The sequence below is a fragment of the Argopecten irradians genome, chromosome 4 (assembly GCF_041381155.1).
Source record: "Argopecten irradians isolate NY chromosome 4, Ai_NY, whole genome shotgun sequence".
In the NCBI taxonomy this organism is placed as follows: Eukaryota; Metazoa; Mollusca; class Bivalvia; order Pectinida; family Pectinidae; genus Argopecten; species Argopecten irradians.
Genome location: NC_091137.1, coordinates 44728810 through 44748738, shown reverse-complemented (window position 1 = coordinate 44748738; position 19929 = coordinate 44728810). Strand labels below are relative to the sequence as shown.

General features: G+C 34.6%; 2 pseudogenes; both read right to left on the bottom strand.

The window, feature by feature from the left end:
- Positions 1–1362: 1362 nt before the first annotated feature.
- On the bottom strand, positions 1363–6249 carry LOC138321812 (piggyBac transposable element-derived protein 4-like; annotated as a pseudogene).
- Positions 6250–8442: 2193 nt separating this feature from the next.
- LOC138321811 (uncharacterized) lies at positions 8443–11452 on the bottom strand (annotated as a pseudogene).
- Between the last annotated feature and the right edge of the window lie 8477 nt (positions 11453–19929).

Here is a 19929-nt window from a genome sequence, read left to right as displayed (position 1 = left end):
TTGTGGAAAGGGTGTGTATATAAGTTGTAATAACTTGTACCCAATCCGTTTGTTAATTAATGCAATAAAATATGTTTAAACTAAACTAAACTAATAGCTATATTTATTACTTACATCAAAAATTAAGTATTCTAGATATAAATAGCTATATTTATTTAGATTTATTTCATGTATTTAATTTATTTTTTTATTTTATTTTATTATTTATTTATTTGAATCGTTCGGCACATTCATCGTAGACAGCCGGTATCAATTTGTGCGATTTATCTCCCCTTAACTCCCAGGAATTTTTTAGGGGTCTGATGAAAAATGCAACTTTTATTTCAATGCGTTTTTTCTCCATTTTCCGTTGATAATTTTGGTAAGCAACCCATATATATTTAGAAACTAGAGAACACGATCTATTCAATTTTCTTGAAAAAATTGATTTTTGTGTTTCAATGAAGTTGCCATGGTAACCGAAACTTGCATATTTCTATAAAAAAACATAAATTAACCATTAAAAAGGATTTGGAGCAAAGGAAATGTCTTCATAAGGCTAAAAAAAAAAAAGATTTTTGTTTTATTTGCTTGAGGGTTATCCCTTTGATGCTAAAGCTATCCTTCTTTTGTCTGGTTTGGTCCGTTTCCAAGGAAACTGAAACTCTATAGAAACCGATGTTTTTTGTTAGTTTCCAAAATTCGTTTTCTTACAGAGTGGTTTTTCCTCGTGTTTTTTGGAAGAAGATAAGTATTTGTATCACTTATCGACATGTACACATGAAAGGATAATGCATTTTCAAATTCCAAGTATAAATTAAGTTTCTTCCTTCATTTTTCTGTTACCATAGCAACCATCTTCCAACATGAAAATCACATGCACTTTGCTTTGTGTTTACATATTTTTCATTGTAAGCACAAAGTAATTGCTATGTACTTTTCAACAAAAATTATAATAGACAGAATGGACTGTTCATGCACACCTAATTCATGTCATTTAATTAATAGAAAAACTGTTGCCATGGATACGACTGCCTTGTTTTGTACAGTATTGTTAAATAATGTGTTTTCCGGTTGAGAGTCAAGTTTTTCTCAAGCATGTACATGTAATATAAAATGTGAAACAGAGACTACCATGGTCAATCAGCAAGAAAAACAATTATGTATCTGTTCAAAAAAAAAAAAAAAAACAAACAAAAAAAAAAAAAAAACATAATGATGGTAAGATGTTGTTCCTATTAAAAATAAGATGGATATCAGTAACTGAATTCACTATTTGTGATATGTACTTCAGTTTTGATATTTTGTGTGTTTTATACTGTCTCGAAAATGACAGTTATCTTCACATATATTCACTCCGCAACAAATTACAAGACACTGATAGATTGGCAAGATAGGAATGAAATTTATTCATTCTATAAATAGTGTTCATCATGTTAATAGTTGGGGTATCTTCAAGTGGGAGGAAACCGGAGTACCCGGGGAAAACCCACGTGGTCAGGCAGGTGACCCCAAACCATATCACATCCAATCAGGGAATGGTGCCCTGGTCGTCTTGGTGATGGCGAAAGTGTTATCACATCGCCACCTGACCACCCGTAAAATAAAGTCTCAAATTCAGAAACACAATACAAATAAATACACTATAAATTAAAATGTCCTTTGTCAGTAACACGACACAAATAAAACGATAATGATTGGAAATGTCCTCAGTCACCAGTCATTGGTAGAATGCGCAGTGTAATGATATCAGTCTATCTGAATTGATGATATGTACCATCTGTGATGAAGGTTTGCATGGATCTGTAAAGAAAAAAGGAGAAGGATTAGTACAAAATCATAATTGTTTGCATGTTATTTCAATTATCAATGTGACATATTAATAACAAGTTTTTTGAGTGACCAAGTATTGATATTACAAGTATATTTCCAAAAAGGAACTCATTTCTATGGAATATATATTCAGCCACTATAGGGCCTTTTTCAGTCCGAAATAAAAAGGAACTCGCAGTCTATTTTCAAATAAAGCTTACAATTTGGACAAATGAAAATTCCAAAAATGTTTTCACATCAGGTATTCAGTACATGTATATATTATATTTTGAATTGAATACCTGAATAATTAGAAACTTATATATCATTGATACTAATAAATAATATATTATATACACCATGTACATCATTACATTTGTATTACATAGAGTAAATTCAATAATTTTGTGAGAAAAAAAATTTATCAGTTATATTGAAGAAATATGATTAATCAATCTATAGTGTACTAATTATTGTTAAGGACAGAAATCAAGAATGACTATTTATAATAAACCTAACAAAATTTAACAGGGGTGTAAGGATACAATTAAATGGTTGAAAAGGATATTGTTTGACAGTTTAGGAAGACGCCATGTTATTTTCAGTATGATATGATGTGAAACAAGCCCCCTGACACATCACACAACTGGCAACCAAAGCGTGTTTCCCGACGTCTTTTCTCTCCATGTCTGGTGCACCATTTGCAAGTTGACTTGTTTTTATCGAGGCGGGAGATTGTGTGGACAGCTGCAGGATGAACAGGGGCTGTAAGGTACATGGGTCGTTTCCTCGTCGTGAATCCTCCAATTAGTTCCTCCGCAACATCACATCTGAAGTCCAGGAGTTTGTAGGCAGTCTTCTTTGTAGCTCTGGCCCCTAAAATTATGAAGGCAAATTAAAAATATATATACATGTTTATATTTAGCATGAAGGCAAAATACAAAAACAATTGAAATAACTTAAATAAATAAAAAAAAATATTATTTACATGTACAACAGTGATACAGATGCTTATCCCGGTTATGATAAAAATATGATAACAAGGGGCACAACTCTGTGTATTGCCAGTAATATAAGGTAACATTCAAATGAGAACTAAAATGTATAAACAAAAAAAAGATATAATTACCTGGCGTCTCTTTCCAAACTTGGAAGGCATTGATGAGGCAAAGCTCCAGGATGAAGTTCAGCAGGTACTTCCAGTATTTCTTGGCTGGCCGTCCTACAGGGTTCTTAGCTCTGTGCTGCATACAGCGGTCAACTCCTCCCATGTAACGCTGGGTACTGGGTGATCGTGGGGGGCCGGTTGAACTCAGCTGCTCCGCCTCCAGGAATGCGGCGCACAACAGGGTCATCTCCCACAGGATGACAGCCAGAGCTAACAACATGGACCTTCAATGAAAATTTATGAGAATTATGAAGATTATAATTATTACATGAAGACAACAAAACATTGTTTGCTCTCTTTTTCATTTTATAATTTCAACAGATAAATATTGATCTATATGTACGCCTTAAATTCTTTACAATCATTCAACAACCAATGATAATAATGATTCATACCAGTTTCTTATCTCTCCAGACAGTCAGTACAAGGTCATCGTGCTGACATTGTACTGTGTCCCCTCTGTCGAGGCCTGTAGGGGCAACCATACTGGCTGGAATCCCTGCTGATGTTGCCTTGATGGTACCACAGGCAAATATCCCATTGGCAAGTAACTTCTGGACCAAGTGGATACTGGTGAAGAATCTGAAATGAAACAAACAGACATAAAATTATAGACATACTTAGTAATTAATTAAGATATGGAGTTAAGGAAGATATTTATTCAATTCTGACAGTGACACATTTTCGAATTATTAAGACAAGAATAAAACTAGAAATCAGAATCATTGTCCTTGGTTTCATATGTACATGTACATCAAAACAGTATACAATATTTTATAACACTATTACCATCCTACCCCTTTCATGAAATGGATTTTAAAACACAAACCTGTCAAAATAGACATGATGGCCTTTCCACTTCAATGGTCTGCAGAGGTGTAGGACAACCCTTGCGCCAAGATCCCTACCTCGGAACTGGTCATGTTTTCCAAGATAGGGACGGAAGTCTCCACAGTAGCCACTACTCTCGCATCTCATCCAGATCTACATGTAGATATTTAGATAGATAATTAGTAAATTTCAACCTATCTCAAATAAAATAAAAGAATACCTTTATTTACAAAACACAAAAAAAATTGAATCATTAATCTTTAAACATTCACAGTATCTGTTTTTAGTCACAGGGACTTGTTAAATTGGCTGATTTGAAGTTGCTTTTTAATGTAATCAAACTTACATTATGACTATTGACACTTTAAATTTTGTTTCAATTTTGTGGCAAAATTAACCCTCTATAAGGTTTACTGTACATCTCTTTATCAAAATATGATTTAGTGATCTATGATTTTTTTAAATACAAATTGCATAAGTAATTCACAATATAAATGAATGAAATATTGCATTATGCTTTATCTGAATTTTGCTTTGTGTTATTACCTTGAAACCTCTCTTGACGGGCTTCGCTGGCATGTACTGTTTGGCGAAGTATTGTCCCTTGTACTTGACCATACCCTCATCAATGCTCTGGTGCTGTCCTGGCTGGTATCTCTCCCGGAAGCTGGCTCTGGCCATGTCGATTACTGGTCGAACTTTATGCAATCTGAGATAAATAAATTGGACATTACAACCTATGATAATTTTATGAAGTGAGGGGTATTTAATACTGTACCTTGGGCTACTCACAATGCACATCAAATTAACAGTGCAAAAATGAAAAAAAAACCACTCTAGTTCAGTGATGAATGTAATGAATATGCACAATAGATGTATATATACTGACCATCATATAACATTATGATGTTAATATCCATAAATTTAGGATTATTTATAATGATAATCACTAAAAAAATGAATACATGTGCATGTGCAGTACATGTTTTCATGTATTCAACATTAGTCAATTATAGTAATTATAAAATTACCTGTCGTAACTTGGATCACCACGAGGAGGTTGGGTACTGTTGTCAATCAGGTGGAAATATCGCTGCAAGTGTTGAAATCGGTTCCGGCTCATGACCCTCTGAAATCCAGTATTGCCTAAAAAAAATTGACATGAATTGCATGTAATACCTATCATATCACCATGCACTGCACTCTCAGTAATTGAAAACACTATACACATATCATATGTAAAATAATGAAGAGTTGTAAGCCTAATTGATCATACATGGAACCTGTTTACTAATCAGTGATGACAAGTCTTTTTATAAATTAATATCAATTATTAATAATAGGAAAAAACTTCAATATTAATTGTCATCATGAAGCTTATCTCATCACAGTAAATCTACTCACTATGAATAGTGTCAGATATTTAATAGATTTAAATATCTTAATCATAATGACACATTTCATAATTAACTGGCAATAACACATACATGTATACCTTCATGTAAAAGTATAAACAAATTAGTAATTGATAAACTGTAACTTGTAATTATTCTACATGTCATATGGTAATTAGACATGTGGTATAGGGGTTCTATATATATATTGCATATGTATTCATGAATTTATAAGTGTATATTGCAGAACCAGAAAAATACATTTATGTACAGTGACATGTACACTGTATATATGTATATAGCTAATGAAAGTTTTTTATCATTTGAATATTTCCATACAAGACAGATCATGATATGATACATAGATCTATGCAAATATTTACAGATTTGTTCTGAAATTATTTTTGGTGTGTATATTACAATTACCTAAAAATGGATTCGATGACCAGTAAATACCCAGGTTTGGCACCTGCACAACCCCCATCAAGATCTGCATACCAATAAATGCCATCATCTCTGGGATGGTTGTGTGTCGTACCAGTCTGGGTCCGGGTGGGTCTCCTGTCTCTGGGCGGCGTAACGGTTGGTCTCCTCCATCATGGTGCTGAAAAAAAGTGTCTCTGAACATAAGGAAAAAGAACATCAAAACACTGGCTGTAGGTGGCAAGTCGTGTCGGGGTCCGGTTGTCTCGGTGAAGTCTGTAGTGTCAACATCCTTCAGTTCGTCGCTCCAGAAGTCACTGTCCACAGAACTGGCCTGGCTCCCAAGGGTCCCCATGGATGAGCAGGTGTCTGGATCGTCGTCGCTGTCGGTGTCTGACTGGAAAGAATGATCACTCAAGTCGTCGTCCATATCGATGTCTGAAACCGTGTCATCTCCATCGCTCCCTTCATCACTTCCATCAAACTCATACTCCATCGAATCTGAATCTGAACTCGAAGCCATCTTTGATATTATCACGTGTGGTGATATGCCCGCGAAAATATCCGGATATCGATCAAAACATCTAATATTCCCATGCCAGATCGGAATCTTCCATGTAAACAAATCCAAGGAGAAAGCGAAAGTACAACTAAAAAACCGGAAATGCTATAAATAGCACATAATATCATGCATTTAATAAAATATCAAAATTATCTTTGGTTATTTAATAATGCTACCGATTTTCTTTATTGCTAAAATTAAAAAAAAGAGTGTGCGAAAAAAACGCATCGACGTAAATTTCCGGCAGGTGCTTGCTCCGAAGTTTTCCGAATGTGACGTCAAGATTACGACTCGCCGTACCTGTTTACCGGTGCACAAATCGTGGATTGTTACTCATGTTATAGACGGTCAGTTTCGTTTATTTAAATCAAGTGTGGTTTGTTATATTGATTTTTAAAACAATATTAGTCTAAACTTCTTATGTAAAACAATTTTTTTATATTTATTTGAAATAAAATGACGAAAAGTCTAAAACATTGAGAAACAACCTATTTTGAAAGTGATCAGCCAAGCAAATCAATCGTAAATATTGTTTTGAAGTGTCAATCGATACATAAAAAGACATTTTAACAAAATGTTAATTATGAAGAATGGTCAGGTCAATTATGAGTCATTAATTGTCGTTAGTTTTTAATCCACAGCTATATCAAATACACACCCATACACTGACGGTGGCGCAAAACCGTTCAAGACGTAAACACGACGTCAAGAATTGAAAATGTCCAAAAAAAAAGTGTGTTTGTTTTTTGAACTCAAGAAAAGTTTCCTAAAAACAACATCCTATGAATTTTTGGTAAGAACAAGAGTTGTTCGCCATTACCTCTAGTTTAAGTAGGTGTATTTAGTTTCAAAATAGCTTCAGTAACAAGGGAGATAAGTCATTTCCCACGCCGAAATGCTATTGGCGTAGTTTGGCGTATCTGGGAGTTAAGGGGTTAAGAGCTAAGGATGGAGAGAACAGGTAAGTCTAGCTTTTTTAATATGGTTCATTCGCCAGATAATCAGTATGTACAGTTTTTTGTACACCGCTTATTTTCTCAATACATTCAGACATATTCATTGTACTATGAACTTTCAACTAACTTATAATTTTCAGATCACTTGTTTTTAATAGAAATATATTAATTACAAATGTGCGTACAACTAAAAGTTGAACAGATTTAATTTATCTGATAGTAAGATTTAATTTTCAGATTCTGTACAGTACTTTATTGTATTTTGATATTGCTGTAAAAGGTGTGTACTTGCATTGTGTAACAACCTATAGCTATATTAAATTGTCAGTGTCCAAATATAGAATATTGTTTTCCTTTCTTCTCAAATGAAACCATGGACCTCAATTGTCACATAACTGATTCATTTTATATTAAATGCATTATTGTTTGTGAAAGACAAAAAAATCATGAGCACCAGTATTTGAAGTATTTAAAATTTTCAAATCTTTATATATTTTTAATGTATATTTGAATAAGTGGTGTGATAATCGAGTGTTCCTCAATTTGCTTTAATTAAAAACAGGCACTTGCATTAAATTTTAAAATGTAATGAACTCCATTATATTACTCTTTAATGCACATGCCTGTGGTTTTGACCTACAACTATATCACCCCTGCATCTAGTGTTGACTTGTCCTTGTTATCGGTTATAAACTATATTTAATTGTTAAGACAACCAATTTCCGATAATCAATTATGAAATGTAAACATTGATGATCGTTTCAAAAGTAGAATTTACCACCAAAATTGATCGGTTGCCACAAACAGATTACAAATTTCATTGATGGTGAAATTTCAACAGATTCCCAACACTACCTGCATCAATCCCAGGATCATTATCACTAACAGACTAAGAAACAAAATTTAGAAAGATGTCTGTCATATCCTTGTCTTCCTCACAGGTTTATTCTTATCTGCCCTTCAAATTCCTTTGATCAAAAATATTGCAAGTTTGAAAATATACTACAATAATATTTTATTTTAATGTTCAAGCAATGTCAGAAAGTGGTTACCCTACAAGGAATAGTAGGCATGAATTGAAGTATTGATCATGAACAGACATCTTTCTTACTTTGGTCTCTATTCTAGAGGTATTTATCAAATGATAAGTTAGTTTAATGCTCCAGCATTTTAATTAACAGTACTTCTCCAAATCCCTTTTTCTATTGCCAAAATCGGGCAAGTTCTTAAATGACCATATGCATAATAATAACTTTACATGTAAGTTAATTTAATAAATTTGTAGACAATACATGTAAATATAAACAACGAGAAAAATCCTTTTCTACATTTTAATTATCTGTAGTATATGTGTATATATATTATATATACATGGATTTATCTTCAACAATATAGATAGAGCACATGTACATTGAACAAAAATTTTAAATGTAATGAACATTGATAACTTAACATGTACCTATAGCCATATCATATAGGTTACTTAATGCATCTCTACAACCATTTCATGTATATATTGGTTTTCACATCATAAACATAGTGTCATGACCAGTAGCTAGTCCACTCTAGTATATTGTTTAATATACACATCTTTCTCAATTCATTCATTATTTGTCCTTTTTCTCTTTCCACACCTTTTCTTACTAAACTCTGGTAAACGACTACAGTCGGGGCAAAACCACTTTCCTTTGGGAAGCTTTGACTTGGTAAGTTTAAGACAAGACAGATGAAACCACTGATATGGACAGTTTTGGTTGTCGCATGCCACCATCATGTCAGTTTCTCCTTGCTGACAGAAGCAGTATGTGTCTCTGTTTGGTTCACTCGTAGATGACTGTTTATTTCCAAGGTCATTTGTTGATGACAACAGTGGCGGTGTGTTTAAACGAGAAAAGAACCTTCCCACCAACTCTGGCATAATAGCCATAGCATGGAAGTTTTCAGCTTTTTCTTTCATTTCCTCCCACAATTCGGTATCTGGTTCGATTCGTTCAATATGGACTTCCTTCTCTGTCCAAACAACAAAGTCTGCATATTCTTTCCCACAAAGATGTATCTGGGCTTGTACTTGATAGAAATAGGGATGCTTTTTCTTTAATGTCTTGCCTTCACCTGTGTCTTCAAGACATGATGATGTACCACTATAAGCATCTAGATTTGAAGATCGTACACAATATGGGCATTTGATTTCCACCACGCCTTCTCCACAGCAGTCACATGACACAGCTCCATCAGGTGATGCTCCAAATAGGGGAAAGTCTGGATTAAGTGTAAGCCCTACTGCCTCAACTACAAAGTTGTCATGAAGAGTCTGAAGGGCCTCGGTGTAGGTCTCCCTAGCAACCTTTTCGTGAGTGCATCCCCATGCTGTTGCAGCTGATGTAAACTTTGTTGATTCAGGATTGCAAACGGCTCTAATCAAACTTTCTGATGGTGCTGCAGGACTACTGTGACATGCTGTATGCATTCGTGATGCTGTTATCCGTCCAGATCTTAAACCGGTTCCAAAGTTTACACTCTGTCTGCTGTCTGGTAGCTTTTTCAACACTTTCAGCCTCCTCCTTTGAAATTGTCACATTAATGTCCTTACAATGTTTAAGAATCTCACTGAATGATGCTTCAAGCATGTCAGGATGAAAAAGTTCTGACAACACCTTTGGAAATCTTTCGTCTAATGCTTTTGGTACAAATGGTGCCTGAAACTCGTGCTTCACACTAAGTATTGCAGATTGTGCCCCTGTTTCACTTAGCTTCTGTAAGAAAGTTCTAATTCTATCCTCTGATGGTGGTTCAATTGTTTTTTGTGGTAAAGTCCCTCTTTTCTGTAATGGAGTGTCTGTAAATTGGGAATCAAGATTCCTCTTCTTTAGCTTTGCAGAAGTAAAATCAATGTCTTTGATTTTGGCACATTTTACCCCTTTCACAGATGCTGGAAGCCAGTATGCCTTATCCTCTGTCACAGTCTTTGATTGTCTCACATTTGATGTTGCCTCAATGGAAAAAAGCATGGCAGCAATGTGTGTGCATGCCTCTCCCAATCCAGCCATACAGTTGCAGTGTGCAGCAAGAACTTTTCCGTCAGATTTGATAATAGCCCATGGCGTTAGTGGTGTGTCGCTGAGACGTTGTGAATGCATCACCTACAAAAGAAAATTTAGAAAAAAAAATGAAAAAAATTAAAGACAGGAAAATATCAAAATTGTTCATTTATGACAGTTACCATATTCCTCCCAATAAGAATCCCTGTCCCTTTAAGAACCCTTCATCCTTTTTGAGACCTCAATTTACTTATAAGTAGTAATTACCTTGATTTAACTGAAACTATGAAAACCGTACATGCATCGAATTCTGTATTCAATTTCTTTTGCAAATTGATTAATTTCTTAAGCTTACTCTAGATCTGTGCAATAATTTTGTGAAATGTTAGCTCAAATTTGGTCCTATTTAATCCCTTGTTGCTTATGGGGTAGATTGTATTAAGGTATGTAATTTATATTCATACTTCAAACACCATAAAATTATTTCTGTATTTTTTTTTTTGTATAAATACATCAGTTATAATAACTGACCATCCATTAAAAAATTCACATGAAATTTTTGCATCAACGTTAAAAATTATGTAATCTTAAGACTTAAGATTTTATAACCTATACTGCAGTATAATTTACCTGGTATAGGTTTTCCTCAGTACTGACAGTAGCTTATCTACGTACTTAAATGCTAAGTATTCCAGTATCATACTATCAATAATTTAAAAAACGGGAATTTTCATGAAATGGGGAGCCTATTGATATGATAACAACAATAATCAGTAGTATGCATCGCATCACGAGCTCACAAAAAAAAATCATAAAAAACATAAAAAATATGTGGGTCAGTTGACTGGACTTACCCGTGCAGTGTGTAGGCAGAGGCCATCAATAACACAAACTTTCACGTCTCGCACCCATCCGTTAACAAACTGATTATATGCTGTTAATCCTTTGTATGATTTCATCTCTTCATGTGTATATGCACTCGTTGTGTATATTAAAAAGTTTGAAATGTCCGGGTATGCTACGCGCGCCCACTTCTCTACACTGACAGACCATCTTTCTTTTGTAAGACTGTAGGGATCTTGATTTCCTATCAAAGTCAATTTATCGTCATATCTCCGCCTAGAAATAGTATCTAACTTTTCACGATACGTAAGTTCGCCTTTGGATAGCTTCTTATCCATGATGGATCATGCTTTCGGATGTTATAATGTTTATAAAATATCCCCGTAGGCTGACAAATCTTCGATAGGTGTAAAGTAAACAATGGCGAAGCTTCACCTCCAATATGGCCGCCGGTCACAGGAAGTCACGTGACTGAAATCGTGCAATATAGTTTTTTATTATTTTTCTGGATTTTTTGTCACTTCTCATTGGTCAAAAACACGCCACGTGCTCACCGATAAAAAAACTATATTGCACGATTTTTCCGGAAGTAGTTTATAGAAAAAGTATATTGCACGGTTATTTTTAGATAACGTTATCATCTATGTTACCAAAACGCTTCGTGTTCCTGGCGCTTTGAAACAAACGCTTTGATGACCTGAGTTTGAAGCGTAACCACAAAATGTGACAGACGACGTTGATTGTTACGGTTTCTATCAAAGATGATAATGACTTCCAGCTGATGACTACAGTTTAAACTTTCAAATTTTCAACATAAACACGGTAGGAGAGTAGGAAATAATCGAGTAACATTCATTAAGCATCTGGAGCCATTGAATACGTTTGATATTTATTTGAAAATTTCCACCTAGACTAGTAACAACATTAGGCCGAATTAAGCTAATCGTACAGTATGTATACGATTTTTTATTTTACGAAATGGAGTACTAAGCATAATAGAATGTATGTTCATGTCAATCTGAATCTTTTAGTATATGTTTGGCGTCGAAGTGGATTATTTCAACGGAGAACAAAACTACACATTTAATTGACTGTGTCCCGACATGGAACTACAGGTATAATCGAGTACATGTACATGTATGCAATTGACAAGAACGCATGTACCGGGTGCATGTAATAAAAGCGTGAAGTGCATCAATTGATACTGTTTTCGTATGTTGTTCTTAAATTAAACATGTTACAAAATCATAAGATTGTAACTGTCATAACAAAGCAGAATTTACAATGCGATGCTTATTTAGATTTGCACTCATTTCAAAATGTAAAAAAATCCAGAAAAATAATAAAATAAATATAGCATTTTGATTTCGGTCCATACATGGTTATATCGACCACAGAAAAAATATCGACCTCGGACTACGTCCTCGGTCAATATTTTTTCTTTGGTCGATATAACCATGTATCGACCTCATCAAAATGCTATATTTGTATATTATCGGTGAGCACGTGGCGTGTTTTTGACCAATGAGAAGTGACAAAAAATCCAGAAAAATAATAAAACCAAATATGTTAATATCAGCATACTTTGAGTTTATATTCCACGTTACTGTTATCGTTTATATTCAATGAAAGAACGCTTAATTGGCAAAATCAAACCATTTTAATTATGGAACTATATCACTGTGACATAGCGATGTGAATGCGTATCTAAATTGAAACATAAAAGAACTTTCCAAATACTTTAGCTCCTACAAAAAGACCAGTCGAATAGGGAATCTACACATATTTCTAAAACACTATTTATAATATAAGAATAAAATAGCCTTACTTCACCACTTCGTTACACATTGAAATAATCAGCTAAAGAGTAATATTTATGTATAATAGTTGATATTTTAACATTTAGGTTTCGATGACCAGAATGTTAACATTGTCTTCTGATACACATATCAATGCATATTGATCTTAACAAATTATTATCAAATTGTTTTCATGATATGATTACAAAAAAAATAATATTTCAGCAAATCTATCGTTCGAGCACTATGAATATAAGGAAAAGCAATATATGTTTTAAAAAGATATTGTGAGTTAGTTCGTTTAATTTATTATGCAATGTAGGCTTGTGACATGTACAAACTGTAGGTGAAATTATCCTGAAAAAGAGCAGGGTTTTGGGACACTTTCTAACTCGACTCTCCGGCTTCACCCTAAATAACTCAGTCTCAGTTGAATGGAATGTTTTGCAAAAAATTTTAAAATATGTCATTTTCTTTAGAAAAACATATGGTGAAAGTAATTGTGGTCGGGTTCCACTTACTGTACGGTGGACTTCGCCACTTTTCACAACGTTAATGAAAAATGAGTTATCAAATCCTAAAAATAACCGAACTATTTATCATATTTAAGAAACTGAACCTATTCTATTGTAAAGGGGGAAATGGTGAAATGTATGAAACCATCGGAAAGAATTGATAAATTGTTTTTATAACGAGTACGACTTCTTCTCTGAAACTAAGCATGGGATAGCACTCATAATGCAATAGTAGTATCCTTATAGGGCGGATTTTCAAAATTATACAAATGATGGGGCTGACCAACGGGGCATGAGGCGCGGGGTCAAAAGGGGTCGATTTGGCTATTTCCATATAAACAACTTCTTTTCTGAAACTAAGCATAGGATAGCACTCATATTGCAATGGTGGCATCCTTATAAAGCGGGAATAAAAATTGTATAAATGATGGGGCTGACTCCCAGGGGGCCTGAGGCACGGGTCAAAAGGGGTCAATTTGGCTATTTCCATATAAACTTATAGACTGGGGATTCAAAATCAACAAATGACGTGGATGATCCCCCGGGTCCCTGAGGGGTGGAGTTAAAAGGGGGGTAAACTTGTTTTGCTGTTTCCATATGAACGACTTCTTCTCTGAAACTAAACATGGGGTAGCACACATAATGTAATAGTAGCATCCTTATAGGGATTAAAAACTATACAAATGATGGGGCTGACCCCCGGGGGCCTGAGGCGCGGGGTCAAAAGGGGTCATTTTGGGTATTTCCATATAAACGACTTCTTCTCTGAAACTAAACTTAACATATGTTTAAAAAACAATTAATACGGCCGTTAATTCAACTTCTGCAGCGAATATGTGATACAAATATGTCGCTTGATTAATCCAATGGAAATTTAATTTCTTATTTTATTTTTTCTTCAGGTGAAGACCCGTTTTTCCCAAACTTTGTCCACCACTTTGGATTTACATCGTTTACTGACTGTAAGTGGCCATCCATCTGTGTCCACACCTCCATATTTCCCCCAAAATTCACATCCTCGCCCGCCTCCGGGGAGTAGCAATCGACCCCCGTCCTGGGGTCCTTGTACAGTTTCAATGGTCGGCAGCTACTGGAGGAAAATCGGGAGTTATTCCCGATAGGGCCTGTTTAAGGGCATTCCTATACAGGAAGGCATGGAGTGTCCGCACCGGATTACGTCAACTGAACTGGAGGTAGATCGAGAAAAAAATATATATCATTTGATACGGGGAAAAGACATTTGAAATTAACGCTTTATACAATTGTTTGTAAAAAAAACAAGAATTACGGGTGGGTGGGGGACAATGAAATTCGTGCTAATTGTTTAAGAAAACCGGATACCAGACTGAACACTTGATAATACGAGCTAATTGTGAGTAAAAAAAAACAAGATCCGATGGAGAACATCGTAATTCAGTGTATTTGTTTGAAAAAAAATATAAATATGAATCTTTAATCTCCGGTGGATTTATTTCTATATATGAGAATTGAAGCAGCTCCTGGAACTTTCCTACCTTGCTGGTCTTGAATCGCAAGAATTTTGAGGACCATTCACATGTGACTGGGTTATGAACCGACAAAAAAAGCTAATGTTATTTGTTTTATATCATAAAATATTTTTTAAATTATCTATTTATTTGTTATTTTATATTATGCGTGCGTCTTATTATAATATCAATCTATCGCTTCTACAGTGATTTATTATAACATTGTTTTACACAGGAACTTAAACGTCATTTCGTGCTTACAAATATATACAATCAATGTATGTGCGTGTATTTATAGTTGACTATTACATTCCAACTGCAGAACTACCGGCTTTTGACTCTATAAAGATATTTTCTATATATATATATATATATATAACCGTATAGGTTTTAGTTTTACTATGTAATGTGAATGTGTAGAGAGAAATGGCCCTAGGCATAAAAATTGTACCCAGCTTCGCACCAATTGAATGATCGTAAAAGGCGACTAAATTTAGGATCCTGACTGTTAATAAGACGTAAATTAAATCAAACAAAGTAGTGAGAAAAATAAAAATAAATATCTTTACAATCATTTGTTTGTTAGTTTGTTTGATTAATTAACGTCTACATTAACAGCTATGGTCATGTAAGGACGGCCTCCCATGTATGCGTAGTGTTGCGTGTATGTTGTGCGAGGTGCGTGTTTCGGGAGACTGCGGTATATTCATGTTGTGTCTTCTTGTATAGTGAAACTCCTGCCCTTTTTTATAGTGCTATATCACTGGAGCATGCCGCCGAAGACACCAAGCAACACACCCCACCCGGTCACATTATACTGACAACGGGCGAACCAGTCGTCCCACTCCCTTTTTGCTGAGCGCTAAGCAGGAGCAGAAACTACCATTATTATAGACTTTGGTGTGTCTCTGCCAGGGGACAGAACCCAGAGCCTACCTCACAGGGGCGAACGCTCAACTAAAGGCCAAAAGTGAGGCGGTGCCAAGGGAGGCATTAGGAAGGATAAAGTCAGTTAGGAAGAATAGAAAAGATAAGATCCTAAATTTAGTCGCCTTTTACGATCATGCAATAGGGGCAGCAGGTACAATTCTAACGCCCTACCTGCAGGGCTGCTTTACTATCAAAAACCTGTGGTAGAACGATAGAATTAAAAAGAACTAATACTGTTACATTGTTTAATCTTTTATATTAGTTGTTTAATTTTATAAATAAATAATTGTTTATAAATTATGTATTAGATGTTTTGCTTTCGATACATGCATACTTCATGCTTCATTTCATGGTTTTGGGTTTATTCTAATGGGGTGGGGGATAGTGGTGGGTTGATAGAGGCGGGAAAATGACATCTAATAAATGGCCTTGATGATGTTAGATCCTATATAGAACGGAGCAAGAAGACTCTTTCATATATAGATATGAGGGATAGGGATATTGTACCCGAGGTTACGATCGAAATATAGTTATACCATTGGGCTTTACAACATTTTGAGTTCTGGAGGGTAGAAAAAAAGAGTCTCACCTTCATTTCAGCCAGGCACCGTTAGAGGTCGCGTTCTGGCATTGCAAAATACCAACCAAATTATTGATGCTAGAATCTTGGAATATGTAAAGTTTAAGGGACAAAAAAGGGAAAATGGTTTATTGTCATGCTTGCATATTAATCGGTCTCAAATATCATACTTAGATTTATATTTATAAAGCCGTATACTTGAAAGTAGCCTAGTTATAGCCAAGAAAAACACTGTCTATAAACAAGAGGTCCCTGAAGGAGTTTCTAAGGATATTAAACGAATTATGTTAATTTCATACAAGATGTTCATCCTCGATACTCCAGGGTTCCCCTGGACTACATCATTATGTTCATTTCATACAATATATTCATCCTCGATACTCCAGGGGTTATTATCACTGACTTTATATATCAGCCAATCGCAGAAGATAATTAAAGATTACAAAGAGAGCGACGCTCAACTTCAAAGCCACGCAGTCAAACCACAGTGTACCGTTATTTAATTATTTTGAACCACATTCCCTGTGTCTTCTGTTGCCTTCAGTTTTGCAATGATATAGTCCATGTATGGATACTATATTATAATATACCCCTAGAGTATCGAGGATGAGGAGATTGTATGCGAAAATATATATATATATATAACAAAAAAAGATATACTTCGAAACGACTTTCATAAAATCACTTTTGAAATATACACACATTTAAGATACTTTTTATCACACGACTACAACAACCTACATTTCAAAGAACTTCAACACCGTAATATGCACGATGAACGAAAAATACAGACATGTTTCAGATAGAAAGTGTAAGTAAAACGTCCTCTCAACTTCGCTAGCCATGATCAGTTGATACTGAAACTACCCTTGGCTAGCGAAGTTGATGTTATCTTGCACGGAGTGGGAATATAAAGGTATGTTTGTTTTAATAAAAACACATTAGTTAACCTTGTTCAACGATTTAAAAAGTAAATATGTAACAGGGGCGGATTCAGGTTTTGAGGTTAGAGGGGGCGTGTGACCAAGCAAATCAGGCGAGGGGTCTGGGGGCCGCCTAAGCCCCCAGAAGCTCTAGAATAAATGGTGCAAAATCCTGCATTCTGAGGATTTCATGAACACATTTTCCAGAAAATAATTGAAGCCATTTAAAGATGTTTATTTATGGTTTTCGTGTCAAGTGTCATATTTTTTTTATTTGAAGTTTTGATTTAATTTTTTACTTACAGAATTGCAATATCAAAATCTTAATATTTATATGGACATAAAGCGAAGAAGGGTGGGGGTCTGGGGGCCGCCTAGGCCCCCAGAAGCCTCGAATAAATGCTAATAAATCCTGCTTTCTGAGGACTTCATGTACACTTTTTCCAAAAAATATTTGAAGCCATGTAAAAATGTTCGTTTATTATTTTTGACGTCTAATGTCATATTTTGAATATAAAGTTACAGAATTGCACTGCCTAAAATCTAAATATTTATAGAGGCACGAAGCAAAGAAAAGGATGAGGGTCTGGGGCCGCCTAGAACGAATATACGTACCCGGCCTACTATGCATTTACATATTATTTTTGTCCAAAACAAACATAAATACCATGCTTACTATCTACCGTACCGCTCATAAAACGTCAAAATCACATTTTGTGAACTTGCCGTATAAATTCCCTTCTGAAAGACCTTCATATGTATAATGTAAACAAATAATGCCTCGATGAGAATTTGATATTTTATGTGGTTCGTTTTTATTGCCTAGTAGGTAAGCTATATCAAACAAGTACGATAAAATGTAAAACAAACGTTTTATAATGGTTTACATAATCATCACTTTGCTCCATTTGCAGTAATAAGGAACAATTGTAGCTCTAAAGAAGACACCATTTTCAGTCTAAAATACTTTTGAGCTACAATATTGCAGCTAGGGGTCGCCTATTGAAGGTTTTTTATATGACTAATAAAAATGTATGTGAACTTTTTTAACGATATAAGCTTTTACTTTTATACATTATCTACGGTGGCTGGGAGCGGACATGAAATAAATAAGATTATTGCGTGGGAACGAAATACTATTGCGTGGGAACGAAATATTAATTGCGTGGGAACGAAATGCTATTGCGTGGGAACGAAATACTATTGCGTGGGAACGAAATATTATTGCGTTCGAACGAAATACTTTTGCGTGGGAACGAAATACTATTGCGTTCGAACGAAATAATTATTTCGTGGGAACGAAATAATTATTTCGTGGGAACGAAATATCAACGGTTTACCTTTGGCCATTTCATATGTGGCAGTCTGCAATTTCATATTCAATATTCTTTGTAATTGGTCATTTAAAGTGGTTTTTTGGAAACCTTCTTAATAAGGTATATTTTATAAAAGTATATTTTGCTTCGAAAAACCATAATTTAAAGTTTATTGCATGTTTTATTTGGATTTGTATTCTATTTCAGCATTTTGCCTTCAATGATTTGCATTAAAATTGCAGAGAAAGTCATGTAAATTCATTGTTTTACTTTTTAAAATAGTTGACTAAGTATTGATACAAAAACAACTTTCGTTGTAACACAATTGCACACATTCAAATGGAAACATTGGAGCATAATGTATTAAAGTCATATACACAGTAATATAAAAGCACATCTACTGCTTTTATTTACGGCAGCGTGTTAGGACCAATATATAGTTTTATAATCATGTCCATACAGATTATTATCTTTTACGTTTAAACTTTAAGTATCTTTTTAGTATCTATTGTTTACAGTATCGTGTACATTTGTACGTACGTATGCACAAACGTCTGTACGTACATGTACATCGTTGTATCATGTACGTACAACCTAGTATCTTGTACCTACAAATTATTATCTTGTACGTACAACTTCATATCTTACAAAAATTATTACAGTATCTTGTACGTACAAGTTTATTATACTAAGTTGTTCATAATGTACAAGATACTATATATATATATATGCTGTACGTACAAGAAAGACACAATTATAGACATGTATAGTGTCCCCTGTACGCCATCATAGGTACGTGTATTTCATTAGATATATAAAGTATAATACAATAAACAAGACTTTAAATCGTTAAAGATAAGGAAAACTTCTTTTTTTAGATAAGGTGCCGTTTCATAAGTTGTAGGCCATATCTTAATCATATTTACTACGGTGGCATGATTACTGTCATATCATCCAAGTATGATAATGAGAGTTCAATAGTTATTTCGTTTGAACGCAATAATTATTTCGTTCGCACGCAATAATTATTTCGTTCGCACGCAATAATTATTTCGTTCGAACGCAATAATATTTCGTTCCCACGCAATAATATTTCGTTCCCAACGCAATAATATTTCGTTCGAACGCAATAATATTTCGTTCCCACGCAATAATATTTCGTTCGAACGCAATAATATTTCGTTCCCACGCAATAGTATTTCGTTCCACGCAATAATATTTCGTTCCCACGCAATAGTATTTTTCGTTCCCACGCAAAAATATTTCGTTCGAACGCAATAGTATTTCGTTCCCACGCAATAATCTTATTTATTTCATGTCCGCTTCCAGCCACCGTAATTATCTGTCGGATTAGATAATTTATTTTCACTAAC